Raw genomic sequence first — 20,199 nt, 5'->3', positions numbered from 1 at the left:
ATTCTACTTGATTTGAAATGTACAATTTTATATAGCTCATCTAAAATATGTTTTTATATTGACTTAATCTGTTTACTATGTATTGTATATTTTTGTTTAGCTTAACTGATGAACTGTATATGTTTCAAATTGAATAGTAGTCTGTATAGCTCAACTGATGAATTGTTTATGCCTTTAAATTGAATTAACTTACTTGCTATGTATTATATTATATAGTTCAACTGATGAATAATAGTTTGGGTTTGTAAATTTAATAATTTGATTGGCTATGTACTGTATATTTTTAGTAGAGCCACCAATACAGCTCAGTTGGCAGACTCGCTGGCCTGCTGATCCGGAGCTGCGCTCGGGATTGGGTTGGATCCCTCATTTGGTCTGATTGATTGGTTTCTTCCGAGGTTTTCCCCAGCCGTGGGACTGACGTCGGATGGTCTATGGCGAGCCCTCGGACTCACTTCACTTCACCCCCGTTTGGTCTGATTACCTGGTTGGGTTTATTCCGAGGTTTTCACCAACCATAAGGCAAATTCCAGGTAATCTGTTGGCGAATCCTCGGACCTCACCTCATCCCACTCTATCTCGACAAAAAATGGTAAAAAGTTAAAATTGTAATAAACTTGTAAAAATTGTAATTGTAATCTTGTAAAATATTGTCTTGTTCCGCATCTTAAAGCTTCATTGCTAATGTGAGATATTTGGAATACAATAAATGAAATGAAAAAAATTATAAACATTTCTCAAATAATTATTATCTCAGCTCTCTCCATTATTTCTTTAAACTAAGTTTAACTTCAATATGTCAATATTGGTATTATATAATATCATAAAAGCTTTGAGTTTCTTCCTTACTTTTTCTTTCCGACTACTCACCCGCAGTTCAATTCTATATGCACTGTAGCGTATCAGCCTATTGTGCTGGCTTCATATCTTCCACTTTGTTCCCTGTTTTTTTTTTTAAGTTAAGTTCTGTATGACCTTATGAACGTTGCCGTTGGCCTGCAGATACATCTGAAGTTTCGATCGAGACGTTATCCTGAAGCCTCAGTCGAGACATTATTGTGCAGAAACATATGACATCTCACTTGAGACACCGTCTTACAGAGCTCTGATGTCACAATCAAAACACCGCTTGCATAGATATCTGACGTCCCAATCAACATGTTACTCTGCAGAGACATCTAACGTCCAAAATGAGATGTTGCACACTAATGAAAATTGAATTTTAGTAGCAAACACTAGACTACAGGTGAATCAATCATCCCTAATACGTGTAAAAGCTTTCTTAATAAATTACTGTTCACTATTTTTATATGCAAACTCCGAGTCACTATCAATAATTGACTACAATTATTATTGTAGTGATTGAAATAGAGACAATAACGTGTACCATTACAAAATTCAGGAAGACAATTAAACCCTTCAATAACGAGTAAACTACCGGTGTGGCTCAGACGGCTGAGGCGCTTGCCTTCCCATCCTGAGTTGCAATCGTGCGCGGATTCGATTCCTGCTTGGGGTTTTTCCGAGGTTTTTCCCAACCGTAAAACGAATGTTAGCTAATCTATGCCGAATTATCGGCCTCATCTCGCCAAATATCATATCGCTATCACCATTCCCATTGACGCAAACTAATTCAATAGTTGATACGGCGTCGTTAAATAACCAACTAAAAAAATGCGTAATTAGTTACGAAAATTTAAGTCTATCATTGTTAGCCTAGAAGAAAGTGATGTAACTACAATAATCCTTACAACCTCAAGACTCGGGGTATCCTGAGGCATCAAGTGAAGATTCGTCTTCAGTCCCTCCTCACCTCACTATGTGCTATTATAAGTGCCCCTGGTTCTTGTAAGATCTACAGGATTTCGGGTCCTAACCTATTTTTGTGTAATAAAATGTGCTTTTGTACGAACTAATAGAATGTTTCAGAATGTTTTATTTTCGCTGGCAGAGGTAAGGGCATAAGGCAGTAGTGTCAGAGTTGTAAGCTCCGAAACCGGTTGTGATGCTAGAGACGTCCAGTCGGAGCGTGAACTTGCTTATGTCTGTGGAAGCACCGGAGCACGCAACGAGTTATAGTGGAGCGCTCCGCTCCGTTTAGGCTAAGTCTGACAACGCTGGCATAAGGCCTTCTCTTCCACTCAACCAGCCTTAATCAACACAATAGTTACATACATATTTAAATTATGAATATTTACAATACACTTAAGGGGTTTTCCAGCAATATTCTTCTGATAAGTTTTAACAAATAGTACATGTTTATTTAAATTGAAATAAAACCTATAAGAAAAAGTAATAACTTAATTTATGAGCTAATGTAATTCATTTCAGTCTATATGCAATATGTAAAGAATTATAACTAGGTTTAGATAGCTAGTTCGTTAAAATGATAAGACTTAATTTAATAGAAGTTTACTAGAACTATGTTCTAGGGAGCAAAATATAAATCTAAAATATATTGATATAATGAGAATATTAATGTAATGAAATTTTGCAATTAGAGGTTTTGTATTACTTTTAGAGTAATTAATGGTAATAATAAGAATGGCCAGATGTTAGTTTCACTATAAGTGACAAATATTAATCTGTTAAGCAAGAATTTATGTAATTTTGACCTAAATGAAGTTATTATCCAACAACCCCTTACATCATTCGGTAGAGAGTTTCAATTTATGGCAACTGAAACTGTATAGGATGAAGAATATAAAGATGTATTGTAGCAGGGTATAGGGGAAGTCGGGGGAATATGGGCACCTTAGTACTATTTCGGGTGCAATATCTCTCGGTTTTTCCTAATAATTAATGTTATAGCTGGGATATGTTTCTTAACAATTTAGCTATATTATATAAGAATTATAACTGCTTGGTCCTAAACGTATGAAAGTAAAACTGCAAAATGCAAGTTAATGTGTTTTGCCCATATTCCCCCGAGTGTGGGGGTAAAATTGGCATTAACGATGTGAATCACAATCAACTGAAAGAAGTGAAAAACACTTAAAATACTTCAAAATATAATTATATTAACTATATTATTTATTGTATGCAATTTTTATGCTTACTGCGTAAGGCCTTTGGCAGATGATGTGACTCTTTGGCGATGAATGACGTTTGGAGACACTAAGACATTTGAATCAGTGGAAGGAATTGTATGAATTGTAGTTTGTCACCTGATGCTGCAGTGCCAATGTAAGCATAATCAGGAATGGCACTCATGTGCAGTGGAAAATGGCCTGAAGCTCGGAAGGCATTTACAGCCAGACATACATTGACACATTTGGTCCATGCTTCTTTGACAATAGAAGCAAACTAGACCTTCGTAAAAGGTCTCCTATGTTGTCTGAAGAAAGCTGTAGCACCACTGTTGTAAGCTTTCTTCAGAGGAACAAACAGACCCCTATTTGCTTATTCAAGTCAGGCTGTGGCGTGTGGAGGAAGACAAAACATGCATAATCCGTTTTCTACTGCAAAGTTAAGAGTGTTAGGATTACAACTATGTGAATCACGTCCACCTACTATCAAAATTGCAGGTGCATGCTTACAGATGTTGAAATAAACAACGAAGTTTTTGATTATTAAGAAAAATATACGAGGTGTGATCATTAAATTCCGAGATTGTGTCTGCTGTGGGCGAAGGGATCACATGATTGACACGCGTGCGCAGCAGTGACACTAGACGACCTTGAAGAGACACGACACTACGTTTCGAAGCGCTATCTTCATTGAGACCTGTGTTACACAAAGTTCTGTTAGCACGTGTATCCGCTCATTTGAGAAATCACGATGGACTCGAAAGTGTAGCAGAGAGCCAACGTCAAATTCTTTGGAAAATCGACAAGCGTAACCCATGGAATGTTGAAGGAAGCCTACGGGAACGAAGCAGTGAGTCAGGCGAGGTGTTTTGAGTGGCATTCGCGTTTCAAAAATGGCAGAACATCGCTGAAGGACGACGAGAGGCCAGGTCGACCACACACATGCAACACTGCCAAAAATGTCAAAAAAATTCGACAAATTGTGCATAATGATCCTCACGTCCATTTTGAACATGAACGACCACAACTCTGGACAAAAAGCAACGACGACACTGCGCCAGTTCACAGAGCATACAGAGCTCTTGCAACACTCCAGTTTTGCACCCGTAATAAGATAGGCGTCGTTCCTCGCCCTCTTATTCACCAGCTTTGGCCATCTGAGACTTTTTTTTTGTTTCCGACGATGAAATTCAAGCTAAAGAGTCACCGTTTTGGCATTGTGAAGGAGATCTAACGCGAATCGCAGAAGGTTCTTGACAGGCTTCAAGAACGCGACTTCCAGGAGGCATTCCAAAAATGGCAGACACCTTGGAATCAGTTTATAGGTGCCCAAATGGATTACCTTGAAGGGGATGGCAGCCAAATTTAAATGAGGTAATTTTATTTCCACTTATGGGACAGGACTCGGAATTTAATGATCACTTCTCGTATCTCCGTTAATGTAGGCAGACTGCTTGTTGAAGTACACCTTACTGACAGCAGGCAGCTGTTCTTTCAGTCATTATTGTCCTCATTTCTTTTATAATGATACTTGGAGGAAAGTAGTTCCCTGCTGCATTGAAGCCGGCCACAAGGGTAATGGTTTCTCCCTTTCCTTTAGGGTAAATGCAATGCACCACTTTGTGTTCTTTGGGTGCAATGACATCTTTCGCTGTTGTAATCATTTGTAGGCCATTTTCATCAAGATTGAAGAGTCATTTTTATGAAGTGTAATGCTTGCCCATATTCCCCCGAACATTAGCGCCCATATTACCCCGACATGTAGGGTTTACTTTTAACAGTTGGCTCTACCGTATACTATTCACAAAACAACGTCAGACGCAATAGAACGGCAGTTCAAGATGTGTATTCTGTATATATACTATTAGATTTTAACTATTTTCTAAAGTTAATATGTAATCTATTGCATATAACATATCTAAAGTAAGTATTGTGAAATTTTAGTATACTTTGAAGTCAATACTCACGTTTTATATGGCTGTTTTAACAACAATACCAGAAAATACTGCACAGCGCGCTTCCCACAGCAACCATTACGATACTCTCACTTTATACTAACCGTTATTAGCGAAGAAACATAATGCGTTGCATGAATTTCGACATGAAAACGTAATATTGCCCATATTCCCCCGAATTCCCCTAAGGAGCAAATTGTTATAATGAGACCTGGTATTTAGCTGATGACATGCGGATAAATTCTGAAAATGATAAGCCAAACAGATTGGGATAGCGGGGGCAGAATTTGAAATAAGAGAATGCAGGGGTCGTCGATCGGTTAGCCTTAGTCAAGACAGATTTTGGAAAGACGGGGAAACATAATCATACTTACGAATATTGCAAATATAACGGACGCACGCATTATGCACACGTTGTAGCCTGCTGCTCAAATTTTCATTTAGGTTACTAATATAATATAGCAGTGGTCGAAGTGTGGCAACACAAGTGTTTGTACAAGGATTAATTCTGGTTTATCAGGAAGAATGTGCTTCAGTCGCTTCAATGAGTGAATAATAGAAAATAATTTTTTAGAAGTGTGATTCACCTGTTCATTCCATTCCAGGTGACAATCCATATAAATGCCAAGGTTCTTCACAGTTGAGCTGTATGGAATAGTAATATTATTTACAATTACCGGTGTCAAATTTCGTTTGTCACACTACGATCTCTGATGTCCTATTACGATACTGTGCGATTTACTTGCATATAAATTAAGTCCGTACGTTCCCGATAATAAAGATATTGAATTAAAGTCATCAAATAATGGATCCGATTAGTCTAGTAGCATATGCAAATCATCCTCCAAGATTGTTTGTGAAAATTTCCTCTTATGATCTACTTCGCTTTCTTTGTTCCTGACTTCTTGTGCTTCTTTGGATTGCTTGCCCGATAAATGTAATGCAGGATTCAATTAATTTTGTGTTCATTGCTGAGTACTTACGCATTGCTGAGTATTTAGGTCTATAAATAGAGAAAATACATATTTGTAAAGCTCATATTTAATACGATCAGTGCAGTATCTGTGAAAAGGATATGAAATTGTGCACAAGGTCACAAACAATCATTTATTAAGATCTTCGTTACATGCTGGTATATCACTACATTTAAAATATTAAAAATATATTCCGCTACTGCCACCGGCGTGGCTCAGTCGGTTAAGGCGCTTGCCTGTCGGTCTGAAGTTGCGCCCGGGCGTGGGTTCGATCCCCGTTTGGGTTGATTACCTGGTTGGGTATTTTCCGAGGTTTTTCCCAACCTTAAGGTGAACGTCAGGTAATCTATGGCGAATCCTCGGCCTCATCTCGCCAAATATCATCTCGCTATCACCAATCTCATCGACGCTAAATAACCTCGTAGTTGATACAGCGTCGTTAAATAACCAACAAAAAAAATATATTCCGCTACTTTCGGATCTCGGTTGATCTACTAGTAAGCGCATCTTTATGCACTCGAAAGACATGGATATAGCAATGAGTAGCGATATTTCTGATTTTCGTAGTATGTACGAATTTGGGGAAATAGATGTCATTCATTTCTCTAAAACAAGATGTGTGTACTGTAACATAACACTCTCGTGAAGATGGACCGTACCTATAATAGTTTTGTACATTACTTCATCTAACATCGTCTACGTGCTTTATGTGGCATATATATTTGATTTTTACTGTTTTTTGTTGTAGTAAACCATTTTACTGTTGTTTTTGTTGTGGAAATAATTAAATTTCACTTTCAATTAAATGCGACTTAATTTTAGTTATTCAGATTACATATTCCTGAAATAATGATTAATGTTTTGGTTTCACTCTTAGGACCGTCCTATCAGTTCCTATATGGCAGCGGTGACTGAACTGGGTATCGTGATTACATTGTGTAATCAAAGGCATTCAAACTGGTAAGGGGAGTTGCCTGTACATTGCTCTCTGTCTCGCTCACGTAGATGGTAAGCAGTGTCGGTACCATGTCGCTCTACAAACCCTCTGTCTCTACGAGCAGGAACAGAAGGTTTCGTACAGAATGGGAAGAGGAATTTATTCGCTGTTCTGTCGGAGAAAATGTAATATGTTGCTTTGCTCAACGGTTCAATTAGTAGTAAGTTGTATATAGAAGCGACATTACAGAGCATTACCATGAATACGCAGGTATAACAGATGTTGTTATAATAATAATAATAATAATAATAATAATAATAATTATTATTATTATTATTATTATTATTATTATTCATCAAGTGTTACCATAATTCTTATATACGTGCCTGAATATTTTATAGGCCTACATCTTCCCTTAAATGATAAAATAATTACTATACTACGCTATATCTCCATTTTAATTTATTTTTTTAATTTCTTGATGACTATTATTAGTTATTTACTAGTTATTGATTTAACAATAATAATAATAATAATAATAATAATAATAATAATAGGCTAATAATAATAATACTGATAGCTTTATCAATAGCATCAATATATAATAATAATAATAATAATAATAATAATAATAATAATAACAATAATATAAAGAAACTGATTGAATATTACGTGCTAGTCTAGTAATGAAGTGAGCTATTAAACTCCAAGAACTGTAATCAGCCTTCAATCATCGTCATGAAGAGAAAGCTGACATAAATAAATGTAAGAAAGCCAGCTATCTAGTGGCGAACGAAATAGCTCGTTCTCTTAAGCCTTCCAACGAAGGAGAGTAATGATCAAGGTGGCTGAAATAATTTGTCCAAAGAAAGTTTTAATTAATTAAAAAAAAATGCGCATTTCTCGACTAACTATCTAGAGAATTCAGGAAATTTCTGATTGTGTTCACTGAGGAACATTTAAAAAAAATCAAGACCATTTATATAGCCTATATTATTTATTGGTTCTTGATGACAATAGTGATAGCAAAGCTTGAAATTATTATTAGCGGGTTGATGAAGAACTCAATGTTAGTGCACGAACAACCACTGGTTTTAGTTTTCACGTCATTTACAGTACTTCTCCCCCGTCTCCTTACTTCTTAGACTGGCTCTCGTGTGTAATCACTACCGTTCGAGTTTTGGCCAGCGCTGCCTCTATGGCATGCATAATATACGTACGTACGTATATACAGAGGAACACTCGACACATAAAGACAATTATATCCGCAAAGATATTTGTGTGGTATGCAGAAGGTCCTACTCTGAAGTATAGTTACAAGGTGAATTTTCCTACTTTTAGCAAATAATTTTCTTCGCCTTTCTAAGCCCGAGTTTAGGCGCTTTCCATGATGATAACTATCACTGCACCATAGATTTCCTTGGTAATTCATATCATTCCTAACTAATCATAACATACTTTAAGATATACTCCTACGTTATTATCGACTACTGCTTCCATCTTTTGTCCAAGTCACATTCAAACTATACTAGATTCCTTTCTATTGATATGATAATTTCAGAGTATTATTTTATTCCTGGTTTTCCTTTCCATATAGCAACTCAGCCGTTCTAAATGAGCAAAATATAATGGTGAATAATTCACAAGAGGTCTCTGGGTTCGTTGCGATTTGCTAATTCACCGGCGTAGCTCAAATGGTAGACGCGTGTGCCTTCTGAAGAGAAGCTGCGCTATGGTGTGGGTCACATTCCCGCTTGAGCATATTATCTGATTGAGATTTTTCCGAAGTTTTCTCCAAAATTAAGGCGAATCTCAGGTAATCCTACAGCGAATTCTCGCCTCAACTCACCATCACCAACTCTATCGACGATAATTAACATAGCACTTGATACAGCATCGTTAAATAACAGACTAAAAATACGAATGACTCAATTAACGTTACTGACTCCTGAAGAAGAAATTAGAACCTCCTTTAAAGCTTCGCGAAATTAATACATTCATCACTAGAAATTGAGATAGTCCAAGCTACACGTCGTCTCAATGATTAGTATCCCTTTAATGACATGTTTTAATGTTCGAGCTTTAAACAGCCTCTGAGCGCTACAACAGATTGCGCTTCCCCCTCTAAAATATCAAACAAACAAGGTACCACCTCTCAGCAAGCGATGAGATATTCGCCATAAAGTGGAATAATTGCACTAGCGTTAATATAATGTTCATCGTACGGTCAAGTGACGTATGTTTTGTAAGTATGGAAACAGTCACAAAATATATAAAGCAATTATTTGAATCCCCACACTGGTAATGTTCATGTTCACAAGTCACAGACTTACTTTTTCACTTGGTTACTTAACGACGCTGTATCAACTACGAAGTTATTTTGCGTTGATGGGATTGATGATAGCAAAATGATATTTAGGGCGATGAGGTCGAGGATTCGCCATAGATTATCTGACATTTTCCTTACAGTTGTGGAACACCTCGGAAAAAACCCAACTAGCTAATCAGCCCAAGCGGGAATTGAAGGGTTCAGAACCATAGTGGGCCAAGCGCCATTTACTAAACCGTAGAAAACAAGGGATAAAAATGAAGTTATTACCATAATTCAATGGGAACATGTAGCAAGTAATATAAAGTATACACATTAAAACTAAATGATATGTCAATCTTCATTAAATTAAGGTATTCACTTAAATTTAACCCTTGCTTTCTCCGTTTTTAATAAATGGCGCTTGACCCACTATGGCTCTGAACCCTTCAATTGAACTCCGGATCGGCAGGAAAGGATCTTATCCGACTGAGCTACGCCGGTGGTCGAGTACAGGCTTAAAATAATTAATGAAATAAAGAAACTATTGAACGAAAATACCATTACAACTTTCAAATTGTAACAAGAAGAAAAGCATTTGTAAGACAGAAATTCTGCCTCTCAAATTCACCTCTAAAAACACTGTCCGCTAGTTTAAAACATAAACAAGCAATATTTTATAATGTACAGTTGCGCTGCATTTCGTCGCTGATTTTATAAAACCTCCTATGTGACAGCACAGAGCATAATTTTTCAAGAGAAAGAAAAAATTGATTAAATACACTAGCCTGCGAATTTCAACTGTCTGTTTATTGCCTAAAGTAAATAATGTGATTTTATATAATATCGATGTGCTTAATTCGAATTTTCAATCTGTTTACTTCTATCACGTCAAGTTTTTTTTCGAAATCACTTTAAATGTATTGTATAATTACGTGAATTTCATCACAAACATTTTCATTTCACTTTTTTATTTCAAATGCAAAAACAATATTTAAAAAAGACAATTTTCTGAAATTATCTGTACGGTTGTTCATACATGTTACTAGAGTGTTTTTGCTTTGTTTTGTCTTGTTTACGTCACTATTGTATGTATAAATTAGCACAATGTATCACGCAAAATATTGATCTATCTGACACACAAAACAATTACTTATTTCCTATTTTTCTTTCTAAAATTCTCACTTATAAATTTAAAGTCAGAATAAACAAGATATTGAAATCTTAATCAGAGGCGATAAATCATGTACAGTACAACATTTGCATGTTAAATTATCTGAATTTGTGCAGGAGTAGTGGTAGTGATAGTGCAAAGTATTTGAACAGCGAAATGGTTTTGAAGTGTTAGTGAAATCAGGATAGTGTTAGTGAAATATTTCATAGTTCCAGTGCAGTGACTGAATTGAATAGCGAAATAAGTGTAGTGCTGAAAGATACTGATACAAGTATGAACATATATCATATATACTCGTGCGTTTAAGTTCGAACTTAGGGTTAAGATATAAATTAAATTTACTTTCCTTAATTATATTATATTTAGTGATTGTGCTTAATTTAATTTAAGATGCTCCCTGTTAATATTATTATATATTGCTCTTATTATTTTATTATTAATATTATGAATTGTAATTTATTATTAATGTAGTTATTGAGTGTAATTAGTAGACAGTGGATGCGGGATGACTTAAGGAAAGTAAAGCTGTTTCGTATCAGAGTATATGGCACGTGCCGCGTCGTCCGTCTTTTATGTCCCTGGCGAGCACAGCAGCGTACAGAACGAAGGAACCTCGGTCCGTTCATAGTAACATTGCAACGCAACGTGTGCAGTTGTGTTATCCTGCTCAAGTATTTAGTACGCGTTGAATAGTGTTGTGCTGATCCATTCATAATGGCAAAACGTTAAATTCGCTCAGAGATACGAAATGAAATTAAGAAATATGAGAGTGACATTTTATGTATTAACGAAGACAATATCGTGTGTAATGTATGTCAAATTGAAATAAAAACCAGAACAACTCAGGCTATAGAGAAACATTGCAACAGTACGTCGCACAGGAAGTTCGTTGAAATGAAATCTGAGGAATCATCATCATCATCATCATCATCATCATCATCATAATTTAGTTGTGCGGGTCTAACGTCTAACGACACGTGCAACATGATGTTCAGTACAAATATTCCTCTAAAGAAATTATCGTCGTTTACTGCAACGCTGGTAATTGCATCAATGATGACGAGGACTGAACCTTGCAAGGTATGTACTACAGTACTCAGAACGTTATTTTTCTCTTCCTTCTGACTGTACGGAGATACAGTAGCATGTTGACGTCGTCTGTTTACGATTAAAACCTGTTGATCCAATGGTCTGAAAAAAAACATATAGTAAAATGTGCACTTACATTCAACGATAAGTCATCCCGCATCCACTGTCTAGTAATTAGTTACCACTGCCACCGGGTATTTTACCCATTTGCAGTGTGAATAAATACATAGGCCTACATACAACATTCTATTTAGTCTTTCAAAGTCACTCATGCACAAGGTGGGCCATGGAAACGTGACGATTTTAACATATAAAATTAACAATTTAAGATACAAATTAAAATTTTAATGGTGTTATATAACAATAGGTTATTGAATGTCATTTGGGAACGTGACCTCATTTCCTAAATAGCTCACCTCTTAAATGGCCCTCACCACTTAAGATAGTTCATTGCTGCAGTCTGCCATGCAGGTTCTGTATCGCTGATTGCACCATGTTATTTGGTATGGCTGCGATTTCCTCCTGTATAATCTCTTTGAGTCCATTAATGTCCCTTGGTTTCCTAATGTACACTTTAGACTTGAGGTAATCCCAAAGGAAGTAGTCACATTAACAGGACCATTTCATCAATAAAGACGTTGAGAAAGTTTTCACAGAATATCATTCGATTTATTTTATCACGATCATTTAACTCTTGAACTGCAACCATCTTGTAGGGATGAAGATTTAAATCTTTATGCAGAATTTTTCTGAAATTGGTACGTGATAAACCTAAGGCAGCAGCATGTTTTCTGGTTGAGCGACGAAGTTTGCTTACTATTGCCTGACTGACTCTTTCGATGTTTCGTGGTATTCTCTCAGTGTGTACAGGACCTGGTGATTTCTTCTTCGTTGCAGAAGCAGTTGATCTGAAGTTTTGCATTCATAACTTCATAGTGTTCCAGCAATGAACGGCACCATGACGTGGAACATTTGAATGTGGACGAAATAGTCGCTGTGTAATGACAACTGAGTCAGCACTTTTAAAAAATGTTTCCACCACAAAAGCATGATGTTGAGCATTCCATAGCGCCATTTTTATAACAATGGCATACAATGCGCGTGTGTATTGTGGCGCCGTGCTGGAAGATTCTGGTCGCGTCTGGTTGCGCGCGCATCTAGCAAGAAGGAGGTGCGAGGAAACACGAACCCCTGACGCTAGCCGCGGTACGGAGTAGGGGGAAGAAAAGCTACGGTGATTTGGCGAAAGTAAGGAAGCATCTGGAAGCAGATTCTCTCGAAGATTCCGAAAGCCACGCGAATCGAAGTTTCGCGAAGTTATGGTATAATAAATGAAAGCGCTTGGAATCTTCGGAAGTTAGTGCTTGGAATCTTCGGAAGTTAGTTAGTCTTCAATCAGTCTACAAGTAAGTCTTCGAGCGAGCAAGGAAGCCAACCTTCGAGAGCATCTGCAAGACCGGAGTTCGACGTGCAGTGGAACCGCACCTGGAAGACTTGGGTTCGACGGGCAGTGGAACCGCATCTGGAAGACTTGGGTTCAACGTGCAGTAAACTTGAGTGAGTTTTTAACTGTGGCTGTGTCCAAGCCAGCGCTACGTGTTCGGAAGATCTGGGTTCGATGTGCAGTGAACTTGAACAGTGAGCTAGAAGAACTAGCCAAGGCAAACGAACTGAGAACTGAAAGTTTTGTTCTGCACATAGTGCATTATGAACATTAATTGAAATTAGGAGTACATTGTTGTTCTTCTCAATAATACACGTCGTGCATTGCCATTGTCGTCGTGTGGAGTGCAATAACGACTATTATGTTGCTGTGTTGAGTGGAATACCGATTGTTGTATGGTGAATTATTAAGAATAAAAGTCATATTGTCATCGGGTGGGTGGTGATTAAAGAGAATAAAAGTTACAGTATAATAACTCATGTACTCATTTAATAAGTGACATTGTCACCAACTTATTGTGTGTTAAAAATAGTCAGATTGCCGTGGTCCACCCTGTATATTATCTTTGTGATAGCGCAGAAAAAGATGAGCATCAGAATAAAGAAGCTTGAAGTTTTGAAATTCACCTGTCTCCTTAGCAACGGACGGGTCGTGCGTTTGATTGCGAACTCTCATGCCCGGGAACAAGCAGGCCATTACACGAGGCCAGGACGGGGTAATTTGACATGCACACCGCAGCTCAGAGCAAATACGCGTATAATTGAGACAGAGCGCCTGCAGTGACGGCTGGTGAGGAAGTCACATTTAAAAATCCCCTTAGAATAACCCTTAGATTTAAATAAGAAAAGTAGAGAGAAAACTTTGATCTTGTTGCATGTCTCCCATGAGTTCACCAGAGTCACTGCGCTAAATCATGTACGTATCGTTTAAACATATTAAACTACTGTGAGTTCACAAGTTCAAATACTTAAAAAATAACAAGTAAATGTACACATTTTACCCGAATTACAGAGACCTGAGATATTCTTTATAAAAATATAAATTTTTTAATTTACCATAAATTGACTGCTCTTAGGGATGCTGGATCCAAAATTGACCTCAGTTTTTCTCTATCACATATCATTTTTCGACAATGTTGATCGGAATTTTTTAGCTAAATGAATGTAGCCTTATCAATTTAATGTTTCTGTAATGTTTCTTAATCATAAAATCTCCACAAATATAACATTTATCTAGGGAGTTCACAATAGGACAGCAAGCCATGTTTCATAATCCAATGCAATATAAAGTTAGAGGTTCGAGGACTAACAAGTTATTAATAGAGACATCGCCAAAAAGAGCAATGTTGTACGACTGCTGTTAACAGTCAAATCTCCATTTTGTATACTAATACCATAAAAACATTAATTTCAATCTTGTGGAGAAACTGTACATGATGTAGCATATCAAGTGTCATTTTCTATTTTAGCACACAAAAACACATAAGGGACAGCTAACATTTTCAAAAACATTTTTCATCGCAGGTCTGTGTTATTTATGTGCTCAATTCTTAAAGGAAACGTAATTATATATAATTCACAGTAAACTAATGGTTAACGTTCTTCCTTCTGAACCCAAGTATTGTGCATTTGGAACCCGGGCGAGGGCAATGGATTTTTCGAAGAAAATGATTTTTAAATCTTAAATCAGACTAAGTTTTCGGCATGTCCACCGCTGTGGAGTAAGGCTTAGTCTGCCTTGCCGTTAGACGGTCGGACCCGGGTTCAAATCCTGGTTGGGACAAGTCACATGGTTGGAGTTTTTCCGAGGTTTTCCCTCAACCACTTGAAGCAGAATTGCTGGGTAACTTTCGACGTTGTAACTCTGACTCATTTCGCCTTTATTAGCAAAATTTCATTAATCATCTTCAATAGTTACGGGTTGACCACGAGGACATGGCGGATGTGGTTCCAGGATTCGCCAAAAGATGGCACCTGTCTGCGGGAGCTGCACATACCCCAGATAAGCAACAGGGGCTTCAATAAGCGGACTGCAGCAGACAGGGAGAGTGTAGCTCCCTTGGATAATGATGCCTTGGTGAGTCGTGGAATCCACGGCGGAGTGTTCCTCTGATTAAGGATGCAGCAGATTCATGAACGTGAATTGCGAACAGATGCCATCTATCTGAGGAGGTTGCAGAAGAACGTCATAGGGTGGCGGAAGGGCGTTCCAGTTCACTCAGACTCCGTCAGACCTGGATGCTGTGGCTGAATCGAAAAGATGGTGCCAAAAAGTAAATCACGTGCTTGATGAGCGTCTTAATGACATTAAAAATCATCCCAGTAAAGGAGGTTGCACAAAAAGCCTGAGATGTGGTGCTTGCCCACGGGCCATCCTCTGAAGGAAAAAAAAAAATTCCGGCATATAGAATAACCATACTACATTAAGATAATACCACAGTCTAGTATATACAGTCACGAAGCTTGAGGTGATTAGAGTACTAGGAACAATAGACTGTGCCGGTATTATTTCGCATTGTCTGTAATGAGGCGATGGTAGCGATCCTAGTGGTTAGCAACTATCTATGAATGCATATTCCCTACGTATTGAGCTTCGTGACTGTATATAGTAGACTATGGTAATATCATAGCATTCTCAAAATTATCTTCATGTATTCTTCCTACAGTTCTTGTTCTGTTCTGTCGCAGATTCTTTAGCGATTAATCCCTGACGATTGCTGCCATTGTGGCTCAGCATTAGTGTCTATGGTTTTCTATCCAGTCGGCCTGGGTTCGACCCTAGGTTTAGTCGGGATGAAATTTGTGGTGGACAAAGCAGAGGTTCTAGGGGATTTTTATCGGGGTACTCCAATTTCTCTCTATAAATAGATAAACAAATAAATAAAGAAACAAAAATAAATACATACATGAAGGCGGTAAGTTCAGGCCTATAAATATAAGTAAATAATGAGTAAATAAGAAGGTAATATATAGAAGCAAATAAATAATGATGGATTTAATAAACGAATAAATAAAATATCGTGGTCGAGCATGTAATACTAATACCATATTTCAATACGAACCAATTTGTGGGAATTAGCATATATTTTATTTAATTAAGCCTTAATGGTAAAAGAACCAAGTAACAAAAATTTAACGTACTGTATTTAGAACAATATTCACGCGTAAGAATATGTCCGCCTCCTTTGTCTCGAGGTAGCGTGCTGGACTCTTGATGAAGATGGCCTGGGTTCGATTCCCGTTCGTGGAGTCAGGGGTATTTTAATTTCGGAACTCTTCACGGGGACTGGTTGTTTGTCATTGGCCAAATATTTGTGGTGTCTCGCAGTGGCCCTCGGGTACTCTGACCAAGTAAACGGAGGAGTCCTGCAGTGTGTGCGTGTGTTCAACAGAGTTGTGGGTATAGGTACAATAAGCCTCAGGCTGCGGTGCCGAAATTAGTAAAAAATAGGAGCAACATGCAAATTAAAATAACATACAGTAGGTCCTTCCCAACAATAATTGGTGTAATCCAATGAATTCTGGGTAATCTTTAACTAAAACACCAACGAGAAAGACAAACCACATTATCGGGATTTAGAAATTAACAGTTTCAATCAATTAAAATAATTTTATTAATGGTCTAAAAGCCAGCTATATCTGTGCTAATTAATACAAAATTTAAAATGTCACAGACATAATGAGCCAAATAGCATTGAAGCTGCTAACGAACATATCTCATTAAAATTGTCTCGAGATAAAAGGATAACCATAACATACAAATAAAAATTAATTAATAAATGAAAAATAAACACACCGATATTATTACGAGATTAAACTGTCAGAAACATAGAAGAAATGAAAAAGAAAGGGGAAAGAATGTAAAAGAAATAAAGAATGAAAGACAGAAAAAAGAAAGAAACAAAGAAGAAAAGAAAGAAAACAGAAAGAAAGAAAAACTAAAAAAAAAGATGAAAAAGTAAAAAACAAACAAAGAATAAAAAGGAAAGAAAGAGACAAAAACATAAAAAGAAAGAAAGTAAGAAAGAAAGCAGGAAAGAGAGAAATGAAGAAGGAAAGGAAAAGGAAGAAAGAAAGAAAAGAAGAAAGGAAAGAAAGAAGATAGGAAGAAGAATGAAAGAGAGGAAGGAAGGAAGGAAGAAAGAAAGATATAAAGAAAGAAAAGGGAAGAAAGGAAGAAGGAAAAAGTAAAGAATGAAATAAAGACGGAAAGAAAGAAAGAAAAGGGAAGAAAGGAAGAAGGAAAAAGTAAAGAATGAAATAAAGACGGAAAGAAAGAAAGAAAAGGGAAGAAAGGAAGAAGGAAAAAAGTAAAGAATGAAATAAAGACGGAAAGAAAGAAAGAAAGAAAAGAAGAAAGAAGGAAAGAAAGAAGATAGAAAGAAGAATGAAAGAAGTGTAGAAAGAAAGATAGAAAGAAAGAAAAGGGAAGAAAGGAAGGAGGAAAAAGGTAAAGAGTAAAATAAAAACGGAAAGAAAGAAAAGAAGAAAGAAGAAAGAAGATAGAAAGAAGAATGAAAGGAAGGAAGAAAAAAAGATATAAAGAAAGAAAAGGGAAGGAAGAAGGAAAAAATAAAGAATGAAATAAATACGGAAAGAAAAAAAAGAAAGAAGGAAAGATAGAAAAGAAAGAAGAAAGAAAGATATAAAGAAAGGGAAGGAAAAAGGAAGAAAGAAAAAAAAGAGAAAATCACAGGGAATTTATAGGATCCCTGTATTTGTGTGAAATCGTTATGATCTGTTGGATGTTATGATATTTTGATTTTTAAGGAATTGGTTCTGATTTTTAAGCATTGTAAAATATGAGAGATTGAAATAAATTTAATGTAGTTTATGTATTGTATAATTATATTTCGTTCATTAATTTATTGAATATATTCCATATACCTGTGGAAGTATTTGCAATGGAATTACTGTATTTCATCTGTATTCGTTTGTTGGTGAGCTGTTAGTATTGGTTTATGATAAAGGAAGTAAGGCAAATAATCTTTGCAAGAAGCAAGTCTATCCCCCTAGCAAACGCCATATTAATGCAAGACTGTGATCCGTTACTGACGAAATTACGTCAGAATATTGTGATGCAACTGACTGCCGCTTCTAAGCAAGTGACATCATATGTTGAAACGTTTGATCTGTTTTGACACTAGAGTATTTAATATTTCACGTTAAAAACAAAACAAGAACAAGGAAGAAAAAATACATATGAGATTATAAAATAAAGGAAGAGAAGTTTTTGTCTTGAAGAACAGTAAACAAGACTAATATGTAAAAAAAAAAGTAGCTGAAGAATAATATTATTACCTGTAAGTAAGTAAATAACGAAAAAAAGTGAAAATAAGGAAGAGAGGCTAAATGAAAAGGAAAGAAGAATGATGATAAATGAAGGCAAAAATAATAGAAACCCAAGGAAATAGAAAGAAAATACTAAATAAATGCACAAATGTAAATAAGTGTTAAATAACCAAGCGAACTAATTTTTCTTGTCGGGACAGAAATGACCCAATCTTAATACGATACTTATTAAAATGTATGGCTAAATAATCTCAAGTCCATGACATGACGTTAACGTAAAATTAGTTCTTAGAATTGAAATAAATGAACGATTCATACATATTTTCATAATAAGATATTGTGGAGTGTCTTTAGAATATAATTTTATAATTAATTTTGAACCTAGAATTCAAATTCAATGAACTATTTAACGGCATTGATATATTCTCACGGTTACTGGAAGTGTACAGTTCTGTTAAAACTGATGCTTAAATGACCACGTAATGAGGTTTAATGTCTTTATTAGAAATGGATCTGAAATTGGATACAATCAGCACCGATATCGTGGAAATTTCACTTGGACAGTTTAGAACCGCCACTGATTGGGTCGGCCAGATGAAACCCTGCGTATCATCGCGCATCATGTTCTCAGAGCCGACTTGTCGGGACCAATTCTAGATACTAGATGCCCTGTGCGGTTTTAGTGGTCGGATTACCACAAGTCACGTGGTGCGGGGACATATTCACGAGACTCCTGCAGGCCACCCGCACAACACCAGCTATAAGACCGTTTCTAGTTAAGATAACTAGAGTCAGACAAGAGCATCTCTTCTCTTATAGTTAGGAGTACTATTCACTTCTGAGACAAAACTTCATATTCACGTTATTGTTAGAAACGAAACAAGTATATTCAGTTTCATTTCATATGATTATTAAAGATTGTTCTTATTGTTGTACACATTATTAATTAATATTACATTTGAAGATATATTATGTTACACTAACACAGTCTATATCTACTGAATTATTATGATAAAACCGTGATAATATTAAAACTGATATGAGGAAATCATTGTTAGCTAAATTTTTATGTGTGTTGTTCATTTGAATTGAACTTCTTTCAAATTAAGATAATCTTTACTTTTATAAAAGTCATATCGAGGTTAAAATTTCAGATTAGTTGGAGTTTATATAGTAATAATTTTTTTACAGATTCAGTATACAACTTATCAATTAATACAGAAACAGCTTTCTGTTACTGTATTTCACATTACAAGATTATAATTTCATTAATATTTTCCGATTTTTTTTATGATCTTCAGGTGGAGAGACATAAATTGACGAATTGAGCATAGGTGAAATACAAGAAGAAACATATATCCTTTCAAAGACATTTTAACATGTGATAAAATATTTGTAAATGCACATATTGACATTCAAAGTTCAAAAATCTAAACTTAAACCCATTAGTGATACCATGTTCAGAAGAGAGATCTTTAAAAGAATGCAAGTATTGGAATTCTGTTTGTTTGATAATCAGTCACTCGTATTGATGAGGTGTATGTGACATGATGTTAAAAGAAGGATGTACAGTTAGACGTCGGAACCATCTCATCGAAGCGTTACATTAAATGTGCATTTTATGATTGAAACTGGATATGTAACATTAAAAGATTCAAATAGTGTGGTCACCTTTAATGGGACTATTAGTTTATAAACTTTACAAATGATTTATCACATGTTAAAATTACTTTCAACCACATGTTATATAATTTTACATTGATTTTATACATGTTTTTAATTTAGTTCATAACAATCACATATGTTTTTTTTTTTTTGCATTTCACCTACAGCTCAATTCTTCAATTTATATCTCTCTACCTGAAGATGATTAAAAAAATCGAAAATATTAGTGGAATTATAATCATCTAATGTGAAATAACAGGAAACTGTTTCTGTATTAATTGATAAATTGTAGACTGAAACTATAAAAAAAATATTACTATACAATCTTTACTA

Source organism: Periplaneta americana, chromosome 11 (assembly GCF_040183065.1).
Source record: "Periplaneta americana isolate PAMFEO1 chromosome 11, P.americana_PAMFEO1_priV1, whole genome shotgun sequence".
Lineage (NCBI taxonomy): Eukaryota > Metazoa > Arthropoda > Insecta > Blattodea > Blattidae > Periplaneta > Periplaneta americana.
This window is presented reverse-complemented; position numbering follows the sequence as displayed.